The sequence below is a fragment of the Panthera pardus genome, unplaced genomic scaffold (assembly GCF_024362965.1).
Source record: "Panthera pardus isolate Hobbes unplaced genomic scaffold, ASM2436296v1 HiC_scaffold_8, whole genome shotgun sequence".
Lineage (NCBI taxonomy): Eukaryota > Metazoa > Chordata > Mammalia > Carnivora > Felidae > Panthera > Panthera pardus.
Genome location: NW_026527013.1, coordinates 114,844,175 through 114,858,615, shown reverse-complemented (window position 1 = coordinate 114,858,615; position 14,441 = coordinate 114,844,175). Strand labels below are relative to the sequence as shown.

Sequence of the window (14,441 nt, the reverse complement as noted above, 5' to 3'; positions counted from 1 at the left end):
CTATGAAGGGAGCGGTGGGCGGGACGTGCGCGTCACAGAGGCGCGCCGCTCCCTGCGACGCGGCGCTGGGCGGGAGCCTGGGTCGCCCCCGGGAGCAGGAACGGTTTTGACTTTCAGCGGCCCCAAGGACGAGCCTGCGCTTCCATTTCCCCAAGTCAGATTTTATAAATTTAGGTTATGTGGTGAGATTATATATATTTTTTTGGAAGCGTAGGCGGTAGGACACATTAGGGTGTCTCCCGTTAGCGTAAGCTCCTTAGGAACAGGATTGGTGTTTTCTTCACTGCAGCATCAGACGCAAACTGTAGGCGCTCAATATATATTTATTAAATGATGAAAGATGTTCACGTACTGCCAGTAAAAGGCGTATTACACAGAATACAAGATTTATTTGCTTGGGATTCATAGAGCAAAAACGTAGAGTACCGTTGGCGTCTCCCTGATGTGGAACGCCTGCCTACTTAGGCTGGATTACTGTGTTTGAAACCAGAGGATCAGGTTAGAAACCAGAAATCTTCAGTTAGTCTTACCCAAATGTTCTACCGGAACTCAATCACAGAACGCATGAAAAGACTTTTGGTGACTCTAATAATCTTTCTAGTGCATGATAATATACAAGATCATTTGAAATTATACATTGTTTCACATTCTGAAAAATTTCTACATAACCCAGAGGGTAGAAGATTTTCTACCTATGTCTATATGGGTATATATGGAGACATGTTTTATGGAAAATAACATGCTATTGAAGTATTATGCTTTCTCTTCATGAAGACAAACTATACAATAACTCGAATGAAAAAGCAAGGGGTATATAAGCCTCCATTTTTACGAAAGTCTAAGGCATTTATGCCTCTGTGCACTTTATCTTTCTTCTCTTAATCTAGATGTTCTCAGATCTTGTATTTTAGCTAGTTCATAATTTGAGGTTTTATACTGGAGCCTGGCAATAGAAACCATTTATTCCTCATGAAATTAGAAATGAGGAAAACCCTACGTACTTCATCAAATGCCCCAGGACACTGAAGAATATGAGTGCATTTAAATATTTATTTTAATTGAAAGGAAGTGGAAACCTGTCTTCTAACTCTTAAGGCCTTGGGAGTCACTAAGGATCCATGATTCCAAAGCAGAAATACAGGTGAGGAGATGGAATACTCATCTGTAACAAGGCAAAAAAACCCAAGAAACAGTAATCACCTATTTGATGTTAAAACAATCCTTTTATGTATTGCAGAATATGCCTCCTTTTACTGTGCTTTGCTTTATTGTACTTTGCAGGTATTGCACTTTTTGAAATTTAAGGTTTGTGGTAATAGTGTGGTGAGCAAGTCTATCAGCACAATTTTTCCAACTGCATTTGTTCACTTTGTGGGTCACATTTTGGTAATTCTAGCAGTATTTTATATTATTATTATGTTTGTTATGGTACTCTTGATCAGTGACCTTTGATGTTACCATTCGAATTATTTTGGGGTGCCACAAACTGTCCCTATATAAGATGGTGAACTTGATAAATACGTGTGTTCTGGCTCTTTCACCAACCAGCTGTTTCCCTGTCTCTCTTTCCTCAGACCTCCCTATTCCCTGAGATGCATCAATGAGGGAATTAGGTCAATTAATAACCCTAAGGGCCTCTAAGTGTTCAAGGGAAAGGAAGAGCTATACATCTGTCACTTTAAATCAAAAGCTAGAAATGATTAAGCTTAGTGAGGAAGACATGTTGAAAGTGAGATAGGCCAAAAGCTAGGTCTCTTGCACCAAACTGTTAGCCAACCTGTGAAGGCAAAAGAAAAGTTCTTGATGGAAATTAAAAGTACTACTCCAGCGAACATACAAATGATTGAGTGAAACAGCGTTACTGCTTATATGAAGAAAGGTTTAGTGCTCTAGATAGAAGATCAAACCACCCACAACATTCCCTTAAGCCAAAGCCTAATCCAGAGCACAATCTTAACCCTCTTCAATTCTATGAATCCTGAGAGAGGTGAGGAAGCTGCAGAAATTTGAAGCTATCGGAGGTTGGTTCATGAGGTTTAAGGAAAGAGCTATGTCCATAACACAAAAGTGCAAGGTGAAGTGGTGATGATGTAGAAGCCATATCAAGTTATGCACAAGATCTAGCTAAGGCAATTAATGAAATGTGGCTACACTGAACAACAGATTTTCAATCTAGACTAAACAGGCTTCTATTGGAAAAGAGGCCACCTGGTATTTTCATAGCTAAGGAAGAATAGTCAATGCCTGATTTTAAAGTTTCAAAGGACAGCGTTACTCTCTTGGAGCTAACGAAGCTGGTGGCTTTAAGTTCAAGCCGATGCTCATTTACCATTCCAAAAATCCTAGGACCCTTAATAATTATGCTAAATTTACATGGAAAAACAAAACCTAGGTAATGGCACATTTGTTTACAATATGATTTACTTAATATTTTAGCCCCACTGTTGAGATCTGCTTCCTTTCAAAATATGACTGCTCATTGACAATACCCCTGGTCACCCAAGAGCTCTGATGGAGATATAAAGCAAGATTTTCATGCCTGCTAATACAACATCCATTCTGCAGCTCATGGGTCAAAGAGAATTTTGACTTATTATTTAAGAAACACATATCGGGGCACCTGCATGGCTCAATGGATTACTTAATCCATTGGATTACTTACTCTTGATTTTTGCTCAGGTCATGATCTCATGGTTGTGAGAGCAAGCCCCAGGTAGAGCCCTGCGTTGAGCCCTGCATCAAGCAGATTCTCTCTCTTGCTTTCTGCCTGTAGACGCCGTCATGTCAGAGTCTCCCAAAGAGCCTGAACAGTTGCGGTTTTCATCAGAGGTTTGGGCTTTGAACCAACCGATGAGAGTCTGAGGAGCCATTTTGAGTAATGGGGGAACGCTTACAGACTGTGTGGTAATGAGAGATCCAACACCAAGCGCTCCAGAGACTTTGGGTTTGTCACGTACGCCATTGTGGAAGAGGTGGACACAGCCATGAATGCAAGGCCACACAAGGTGGATGGAAGAGTTGTAGAACCAGAGAGGGCTGTCTCAAGAGACGAGTCTCAAAGACCTGGTGCCCGCTTAACAGTGAAAACGATTTCTGTCGGTGGCCTTAAAGAAGACCCTGAAGCACACATCCTAGAGATTATTTTGAACAGAATGGGAAAACTGAAGTGACTGAAATCATGGCTGACCGAGGTAGTGGCAAGAAGAGAATTTTGCTTTTGTAACATTTAATGATTATGGCTCTGTAGACAAGATTGTCATTCAAAAATACCATACTGTGAATGGCCACGCTTGGAAGTGAGGAGAGCCCTATTTAAGCAGGAGATGGCTGGTGCTTCATCCAGCCAGAGAGGTCAAAGTGGTCCTGGAAACTTTGGTGGTGGTTGTGGTGGGAATGACAACTCTGGTCGTGGGGGAAACTTCAGTGGGCGAGGTGGCTTTGGTGGCAGGCGAGGTGGCTTTGGTGGCAATCGAGGTGGTGTTGGACATGGTGGCAGTGGGGACGGCTGTAACAGATTTGGTAATGATGGAAGCAATTTTGGAGGTGGCGGAAGCTATAATGATTTTGGCAATTACAACAATCAATCTTCAAATTTTGGACCCCTGAAAGGAGGGAAGTTTGGAGGCAGAAGCTCTGTGCCCTATGGTGGTGGAGGCCAATACTTTGTCAAACCAGAAACCAAGGTGGCTGTGGCAGTTCCAGCAGCAGCAGTAGCTATGGCAGTGGCAGAAGGTTTTAATTACTGTTGGGAAACAAAGCTTAGCAGGAGAGGAGAGCCAGAGAAGTGACAGGGAAGCTACAGGTTACAACAGGTTTGTGAGCTCAGCCAAGCACGGTGGTGGCAGGGCCTAGCTGCCACAAAGGAGTCATGTTTTAGACAATATTCATGTGTATGGGCTAAAACCCGAGGACTATATTCATGACTAATTATATAACAGTTTATTTTAGTTTCTGTTCTGTGGAAAGTGTAATGCACTCCAACAAAGGGTTTTAATGTAGATATTTTTTTTGCACCCATGCTGTTGATTTCTCAATGTAATAATCTAATCATGATGCTGAATAACTATGTCTTTAAAAATAAAAGATTTTCTCTCTCTCCCTCTCATGCATGGAGGAGAAGAAAATAATAAATAGAATAAATAATAAATAAAAGTAATAAAATATTTTTTAAAAATAAAAATAAAAAATTTTTCTTTAAAATAAATAAAAATAAAAATGCATTTATAAGGCTATAGCTGCCATAGATAGTTATTCGTCTGATAAGTCTGAGCAAAGTAAATTGAAAATCTTCTGGAAAGGATTCACCATTTTAGATGCCATTACGAGCATTCATAACCCATGGGAAGAGGTCAAAATGTCAACATTTACAGGAGTTTGGAAGAAGTTGATTACAACCCTTATGGATGACTTGGAGGGGTTGAAGACTTCAGTGCAGGACAGAACTGTAGACATGATGGAAACAGCAAGAGAACTAGAACCAGAGATAAAGACTGAAGATGTAATTGAGTTGCTGCAATCTCAAGATCAAACTTTAATGGATGGGGAGTTACTTCTTATGCAGCAGCAAATAAAGTGGTTTCTTCAGATGGAATCTACTCCTGGTTAGGAACTGTGAAGACTGTTGAAATGACAAGGATTTAGAATACTACAGAAACTTAGTTGATAAAGCAGCAGCAAGGTCTGAGAGGATTGACTCCAATTTTGAAAAAATTTTACTCCTACTGTGAGTAAAATGCTATCAAACAGGGATATCACATGCTACAGGGAAATCAGCTGTGAAAGGAGGAGTCCACTGAAGCAGCAAACTTCATAGTTGTCTTATTTTAAGAAATGGCACAGCCACCCCAGGCTTCAGCAACCCACCACCCTGACCAGTCAGCAGCCATCAACATCAAGGTAAGATCCTCCACCAGCGAAAAGATTATGGCTTGCTGAAAGTCCAGATGATGATTAGCAATTTTTGGTAATAAAGAATTTTACAATTAATGTATGTACATTGTTTTTTAAGGCATAATGCTATTGCATGCTTAATACACTATAGTGTAAAGATAATTTTTATATGCACTGGGAAAGCATAAAATTCATTTGACTCACTGTATTATGATTTTTGCCTTATTTCAGTAATTTGGAACTGAACCATAATATCTCCAAGGTATGCCTATGTAGCACAAGGTTAAGCATGAAACCTTGCCTGGATGCCAGTCAAGCAGCCCCACTCCTTAGTTGTTCAACTTGGGGCAAATTGGTCAACTTCTCTTATGCCTCAGCGTCTCTATTTGTAAGAATAGAACCTACCACATGGAACTGGTATAAGGATTACAAAAATGCTTAGATTGGTGCCACGCTGAGACAAACAATATTACTTTACTGAGTAATAATTTCACTGTTATTATTTAATCCAGAATTCCCCAAAATGTGTTCCTCAGAATTCTAGTGCTATGAACAATCCCTATCCCCCTGAAATAGGATCCCTGTGAATACAATTTTGGGAAATAAGATATATGTTCTTAGAGAAAATCCCAAATATATTTACATATGAAGTTTTTGGCAAAGACTTTGCTGTACCTATTGCTTGAACGTAATCAAGTTTTCCATAATATACTGCCTTGGGCATCAGGTTAGCCTGTTCCTATTTTCCATCCACAAATTATTTGATATTCTATCCACTTACAGTATGGGACTCTAAAGCTACCCTTGTCCTATGAGACTTATACTTGGTATAGCTTATTGGATCAAAGTTGAACACCTGAGCCGAAGAAAGCCAATTAATAAACTGGTGGGGAGAGCAATTAGCTTCTCTCTGGAAACTGGACAAATAGATGTTAGTGAGCTGGCACTTAGCAATTCTACAGGGTATATGTACAAGGGGCTCAGGCAGCCATCTTAGGGCCGTGTGCATAGATAAGCCGAGTAAAGCAGTCTGCAGAAACTACATAGAGGAAAAGAAACCCAGAGATCCAGAGAGAAATCAAAGGAGAGACCAGGTGGTGTGTGTGTGTGTGTGTGTGTGTGTGTGTGTGTGTGTGTGTGTGTGAGAGAGAGAGAGAGAGAGAGAGAGAGAGAGAGAGAAATAGAGGCAGAGACAGAGACATATAGTGAGGTTAAGCTTAAAATTCAGGATCTCTAATAGGCCCTTTTCAAGGTTGGAGTCCTAGCAATGTGTTCATATAGTCATTTGGTTTTGTAAAATTTCTAAAAGATATTGTAACCATACTAGGTTGAGTCTGTTGTCTCATTCTACTCTGATTTTATCTCTATATATTTCTTTTACTATAAAGTGGTGTGGGAGTGGACATGGATTTTTTGAGACATGACTAAGAACAAACTGAGCTTGGGATACATTTTGTTGGGGTTTAGTAGCATGTACTTTTGTGGATCATAGTTACTTCTATATAATTAGGTTATTTTCAGCCCTTCAATGTAGGTATGACTTCCAGGCATAGTCCTTGTGCCCACTGTGCCAATTCTGTGCTGCAATGTAAAGATGTAGGGCCAGAGACCTTATCACAATATATTCTACAGTGCCCAATACCATAAGGAGTGGAGGAAAAACAAGTGTGAAATATATAAAGCCAGAAGCTGGTCTGTGGAAATTTCTTTCAATCTTCAGTTGTGTAAAATGGTAGGCAAAAAAGATTTAGTGTTCATTGAATTCTAGTAAAAAATGGTAGAAATATGCTTGTCATGCATATATTTTATAATACAGCATATAAGTTACAAGCGTGACCTCAGCTTGCAAAATGGTGGAGTAAGTTGTACCTCTGAAAATCGATTCCTCCCTGAAAGCGACAAGAACACTAGGGAACTGTCAAAATCAGCTTTTTCAGGTTGCTAGAAACTAGCTAAAGGCTTGAAATAATCTAAGGAGTATTTTTTTGTATCTTGTTTTCTTTCCTCAAATATTATGTTTATGAAGCTCATCACTCTTAATACTTACAGCTTTATCATTTTTTTTTTTACTGCAATGTAATTTTTTGTTGTGTCCATATCCATCCTTTATCCATTTTCCTATTAGGGTACATTTAGGTTGTTTAGACTTTTTTTCTATCACCAAAACATAGCTATTCATATATAAATACATATCTCCTTGGATATATGTGTGAGATTCTATGGTCCAGGTGTGGAATTGCTTAGAGAGGAAATATGCATTGTCAACTTTACTAGCTTTTGTCGAATTGTTCTGCAAAGTGGTTGTACCAAGTTATATTCTTACCAGCAATGGATAAGTGCTCAACTATTTCAGAACCCCAAATTTTGTTTATACAGCTCATAATCATAAGTGGTAAGGAAGTGGGGGATTTAAGCTGACAATTAGTCTTTATTATTTAAGCCATTTTTTCCTTCAATGAAGTCAACAAAGATTAACATTTAATGAGCACTTACTATATTCCAATCACTGTTACCTATTTTCTCTATATCATTCCCTTCATCTTCATGGCCCTCTGAACTAGGCACTGATAATTTGCACTTCACAAGAGTCAAGAACTTCTCTTCAAAAGGCACTGTTAAGAGAATGAAAAGACAAGCTACAGACTGGGAGAAAATATTTGTAAATCACATACCTGATGAATGACTCATTTCCAGAATATAAAAGAACACTCAATAGGAAGAAAAGAAACAATTGGGGGGCGGAGGCAGGAAACCAAGAAAGCAAAATATTTGAACAGATACTCTATCGAAGCATATATATGGATAGGAAATAAGCATCAGTAGATGTCAGAAAATGCAAATTAAAACCACAATAAGATGCCACTTCATGCTAAAAGAATGTCTAAAGTTACAAAGACTGACCATATCAAGTGTGTGTGAGGATTTGGAAAAACTGGTGCTCTCATACACTGCCAGTGGGAAATGTTAAATGCATAACCACTTTGGGCAATAGTTTGGCAGTTTCTTAAAATTAAACATATGCCCATTAGATTCGATATTAGATAAATCAACCATTAGATAAATCAACCATTCTATTTATAGGTATTTATCCTAAAGGAATGAAAGCACATGTCCTGTAAAAACTTGTAAAAAATGTTTATAGAAGACTTATTTGTAATAGCCTGAAACTGGAAAAAACTCCATATTCAACAGGTGAAGATACAAAAGAAAGTGATATACCCATACAGTGGAATACTATGTGCCAATAAAAAAGAATGAACTACTGATACATGCAAAAAAATGGATGGATATAAAAATAATTTTGCTGAGTAGAACAGGACAGGCAAAAAATAATACACACTGTATGATTCCATTTTATAACTCTAGACAATACAAACTAATCTGTATTGATAGAAAGTAGATCAGTGGTTGCCTAGGTTATGGGTTGGGGACAGGGAGGGACAAAAGGGAAAGATTACAAAGGGGCACGGAGAAAAATTGGGGGAAGCTCTAATGGTGATGTCAGCAAGATGGCTGAATAAAACCTCCCTTGCTTGTATTCCGTCCTCAACAATAACAATTTGACATCTATCCATGAACAAAAGTGCCTGTGTGGAAGATAGGAGATTGTGAATTTCCTGTACAGTCCAAGAATTAGGAGGGGTATTTTGAGAAGACAGGCCTGCACCCAGGCAGTTGACCTATCTACTGTAGTCCCAGCTGTAGACCCAAAACAGTTTCATATCCTTGAAGACTTAGCTGTAGCCTTGTTTGGCTTTAGTTCTGTTACCAGCACTGTATACCAAGGGATTTGAGAGAGGACTTGCCCACTTGTGAGTCAGGTAGTAGACCTTGGTTTGGGCTGTGGAACCTGAAGTAGCCCATGAACTGGCATCTGCCTATCTTAGCTATAGTCTGGGAGGTCCTGGAGAACACTGATTTAAGCAATCACCCACAACGAGAGATCCTTTTTGGAAGTTCAAGTGTCCAGCAGATAAGATCCAGCACAATGTTGGAGCCAAAAACAAACAGACAAACAAACAAATCCAAGACAGTGCAGTGGTGAGGGTAAGAGGAACAGTTTGACTCTACCTGTATCAACTCTCCCACAAAGCAACACAGCTTAGTACTAAGAGAGCCCTTCTCAGCACATGATTTCTCCCACAGGGGAAAGTGAAAGCATGTGAATGAACACCTGGCTTTCCCACTTGTGCAGGATGCTGCCAAAAGGACCCATTTATCTCAGGGCACCTGAGTGGCTCAGTCAGTTAAACATCCAGCTTCAGCTTGGATTATATCTCACAGTTCATGGGTTTGAGCCCCATATTAGGTTCTGTGCTGACAGCATGGAGCCTGCTTGGGGTCCTCTCTCTCTCTACTCCTCCTTCATGCATTCATTCTCTCTCTCTCTCTCTCTACCCCTCCTTCATGCATTCATTCTCTCTCTCTCTCTCAAAAATGAACTTTTAAAAAAGACCCCATTTCTCCCTAGTCCCAATCTGGAGTACTAAGTCATGAGCTGCATGACTGGAGGGTGGTGAACAGCTGAGAGAATAGCATCCAGGACTCAGGATGACTGTATGAAAGGGACACAGAACCTCAACACTGACAAGCATTCCATTGGGAGGCTTGCCCATGAACCACTGGGTATGCCTTGCTTGCAGATCCCCCCAGCTGGCCCACAGGCACCCCCAGCACTCTATTTGTCTCAACCACACACATTCCCATCCCATGGCCAGTTCCCTGTGTATACTCCCAATGGCAGTGAGAGGGAGCTTTTGTAGACAGCTAGTGAGCACATGCAGAAAGCCCAAATCTGTAAGCCTGGGAGAGACCACAAACTTGAGAATTTAGTACCACCTTTATAAAAGCAAAAGGGAGACTATTAGTACTTGACCTGTTGCTTTGGAAGACCCAGACAAGTTTAAGAATTTTGCCACAAGAGGGAGCAATAGGCATGAAGCAGGCATATTCATAGGTCTGAGAAAGCCTTAGAATCTGTAGCAGGACTGATGGAAGGTATCTCTCTCCCAAAGTTAGTCAGTGAAGACCTGAGAAGGTGACTGCCACTTGAAATGTAAAGACAGCAACACAAAACTTCATGAAACATAAAAAATCAAGGAAACGTGATCTCACCAAATGATCACAACAATTTTCCAGTAATCAACCCCAAGACATGAAGATCTGTGATTTACTTGCTATAGAATTCAAACAACTGTTTTGAGGAAACTCAATAAGCCACCAGAAAATACAGAGACAATTCAATGAAATTAGGAAAACAGTACATGAACAAAATGAAAAGTTTACCAAACAGATAGAAATCATAAAAAAGAACCAAACAGAAAGTTTTGGAACTGAAGAATAATACAATGAATGGAGTAGGGGGGAAATACAATAGAGAGCATCAACAATAGAATGGATAGAGCAGAAGAAAGAATCTATAAAGTGGGAGACAAAACCTTTGAAATTATCTAGTCAGAGGTGAACAAAGAAAAAATAATACAAAAGATTTTCAGAAAGCCTACATAAACTATAGGATACTATTGAAAGAAGCAGTCTGTGAATTACTGAAGTCACAGAAGGAGAAGAGAAGAGAGGGAGGAGGGGGCAGAAGGCTTATTTAAAGAAATAATGGCTGAGAACTTCTCAAATCTGGGGAGAGATTTGGCCATCCAAGTTTATCAAGCTTATAGGTCCTCCTAAGAATTCAACTCAAAAAGATCTTCTCTAAGACACAGTGTTATAAAACTGTCAAAAATAAAAGACAAAGAGAATACCTTAAAAGTGGCAGGAAAAAAAATGTCTCTTAAGGAATCCTCATAAGTCTATCAGCAGATTTTTTAACAGAAATCTTAAAATAGCAAGTGGGATGGTATATCCAAAGAGTTGAAAGACAAAAAAACAAACACCCCCCCCACCCCAAAACCCTGCTATCTAATAATACTAATCCAGCTACATCATCATTTAGAAATGAAGGAGATAAAGAGTTTCCCAGACAAACAAAAACAGGGAGTTCGTCATTACTAGACCTACGTTGCAAGAAATGCTGCAAGGAATCTTTCTCTCTTTCTTTCTTTCCTTCCTTCCTTCCTTCCTTCCTTCCTTCCTTCCTTCCTTCCTTCCTTCTTTTTAGAGAGAGAGTGCTTGCACATATGAGTCAGGGAGAGAGGCAAAGGAAGGGAGAAAAAGAGAGAGTGAGAGAGAATCTCAAGTAGGTTCCGTGCTCAGCTCAGTGCGGAGTCATGACCTAAGCCGAAATCAAGAGTTGGATGCTCAACCGACTGAGCCACCCAGGTGCCACTGTGAGGAATTTTTCAAGATGAAGTGAAAGGATGATAATAAGTAACATACGCAAATATATTACATAGGTAAAGGTAAATATGAAGTCAGATTCAGAATATTCTAATAGGGTAATATGGTGATGTGTTTACCACTTAACTCTAGTAAAAAGGTTAAAGAATAAAAGTATTAAAAATAATACTATAGCTACAGTAATTTGTTAATGAATAAATAATATAAAAAGGGGAGATATGTGACATTAAAACATAAAAGGGGGAGTAAAAGTGTAGAGATTTGGTATGCAATTGGAGTTAAGTTGTTATCAATATAAAATGTACTTATAAATATACTATAAGATGTTTTATATAGCCTCATGTAAACACAGTGTAGAAACCTACAGCGGATACACAAAAAACAAGGAGAGGGAGTCAAAGCATACCACTAGGAGAATTAATTCACAAAGGAAGATAATGAGAAAAAAAGAAAGGAACAAGAGAATGACAAAACAGGCAGACGACAATGAATAAAATGGCACTACTAAGTCTCCTGTATCAATAATTATTCTGAATTTAAGGGAATTGTATTATCTAATCAAAAGGAATAGAGTGGCTGAATGGATACAAAAGCAAAGCAAGACCCAACAAGAGACTTATTTCATCTTTAAGAACACACAGAGTCTCAAAGGAAAAGGATGTAAAAAAAATATTCTGTGCAGGTGGAAGACAAACGAGTTCAGGGGTAGGTATACTTATGTCAGACAAAATAGATTTTAACTCAAAAGCTGTGACAAGAAACAAAAAAAGGTCATTATATAATGATAAAGGAGAAAAATAATCCAGGGGATATCATAATTGTAAAAACATATGTACTCAACATTAGAGCACCCAATATATTCAGCAAATACTAACAGATCTGAAGGGAAAAATATACTACATGATAATAGAGAAATTTAATACCCCACTTTCAAGAATAGATATACCATCAAAAAGAAAAGGTTGGACTTAAATTGTACTTTAGATCAAATAGACCTAATAGCATATACAGCATATACAGAACATTCCATCCAGCAACAGCAGAATACACATTCTTTTCAAGCACACACAGAACATTCTCCAGGATAGATCATATGGTATGTCGCAAAAAAGTCTTAGCAAATTTGAGAAGATTGAAATCATACCATGTATCTTTTGTGACCATAGTGGTATGCAACTAGAAATAAATAACAGGACAAAATTTGGAAGATCCACAAATACATGAAAATTAAAAAATGCCTGAATACCAATGAGTCAAAAAAAGAAACCACAAAGGAAATTTTTTAAAATCTTGAAACAAAAGAAAATGAATCTACAACATGCCAAAACATAAAGGATGCAGCAAAAGCAGTTCAAAGAGGGAGGTTTTTAGTGATGAATTCCTACTTTAAGGGAAAAAAAACTCAAACAACCTAACTTTGCACCTGAAGAAACTAGAAAAAGAACAAACTAAGCTCAGAAAAACTAAAGAAAGAAAATAATGAGTGATGGGCATTGAGGAGGGCACTTGTTAGGATGAGAACTGGATGTTGTATGTAAGTGCTGAATCATGGAATCTACTCCTGAAACCAAGAGCACACTGTATATACTATATGTTAGCTAACTTGACAATAAATTATATAAAGAAAAGAAAGAAAATGTTCATAATAAAATGTTGGATTAAAAAAAGAAAAGAAAATAATAAAGATCAGAGAATAAATGAATAAAATGGAGTCCAGAAAAAAAAAACAATAAAAAATATGAACAAAAATAAAAGCTGTTTTTTGAAAAGATAAAAGAATTGACAAAGTTTTAGCTAGACTAATCAAGAAAAAAAAAGAGAAGACTCAAGTAAATAAAATCAGTAATAGAAAGAGACATTACAACTGACACCACAGAGATACAATGGATCATAAGAGACTGTTATAAACAATTATAAACCAACAAATTGGATAGCCTGTAAGAAATGGATAAGTTCCTAGAAACATACAACCTACCAAGACTGAATCATGAAGAAATAGAAAAGCTAAATGGACCAGTATAAGTAAGGAGATTGAATCAATAATCAAAACCTTGGGGCGTCTGGGTGGCTCTGTCGGTTAAGCGGCCGACTTCGGCTCAGGTCATGATCTCGTGGTCCGTGAGTTCGAGCCCCGCGTCAGGCTCTGTGCTGACAGCTCAGAGCCTGGAGCCTGTTTCAGATTCTGTGTCTCCCTCTCTCTGACCCTCCCCCATTCATGCTCTGTCTCTGTCTCAAAAGTAAATAAAGGTTAAAAAAAAAAATTAAAAAAAAAATAATCAAAACCTTGCAACAAATAAAGGCCAGGACCAGATGGTTTTCTTGGTGAATTCTACCACACATTTTAAGAAGAATTAATACCAATTCTTCTCAATATCTTCCAAAAAGTAAAAGAGGAAGGAATTCTCCCAAACTCATTTTATGAGGCTAGCATTACCCTGATACCAAAGTCAGATAAGGATGATACAAGAAAAGAAAACCACAGGCTAATGTTCCTGATAAATACAAATGCAAAAATTGGCAACATTAGAAAACTGACTTCAATAGCATATTAAAAGGATCATACACCTTGATCAAGTGGGATTTATCCTTGAGATATAGGATAGTTTGGCATACACAAATCAATAAATGTGATACATCATTAATAGGATGAAAGAAAAAAATCATATGACTATCTCGATAGATGCTGAAAAGTTTGGCAAAATACAACATCCTTTCATGAGAAAAACTCCCAACAAGTGGGTATAGAAGGAATGTAACTCAACATAATATGACAAGCTCACAGTTAATATCATACTCAATGGTGAAAGGTTGAAAGTTTTTTCTCTAAGATCAGGAAAAGACAGTTACTCATTCTCATCACTCCTACTCAAGATAGTACTGGAAGTCTGAGCCAGTAAAATTAGGCAAGACAAAGATATAAAAGATATCCAAATTAGAAAGGAAGAAGTAAAATTGTCTCTGTTTGAGGATGATATGTTCTTATATATAGAAAATCCTATGGGGCGCCTGGGTGGCTCAGTCAGTTAAGCATCGACTCTTGATTTTGGCTCAGGTCATGATCTCGCAGTTTGTGAGACTGAGCCCCATGTTGGGCTCTGCGCCAACAGCGCTGAGCTTGCTTGGGATTTTCTCTCTCTCTGCCTCTCTCCTGCTTGTTTTCTCTCTCTCTCTCTGAAAATAAATAAATAAATATTTTAAAAAAGAAAATCCTAAAGAATCCACCCAAAAGCTGTTAGAACTAATCAATGACTTGAGTAAAG

At 38.3% G+C, this 14,441-nt stretch overlaps 1 pseudogene; it reads left to right on the top strand.

Moving 5' to 3' along the window:
* Positions 1-2,882: 2,882 nt before the first annotated feature.
* On the top strand, positions 2,883-4,090 carry LOC109263825 (heterogeneous nuclear ribonucleoprotein A1-like 3; annotated as a pseudogene).
* The last annotated feature ends 10,351 nt before the right edge of the window (positions 4,091-14,441 follow it).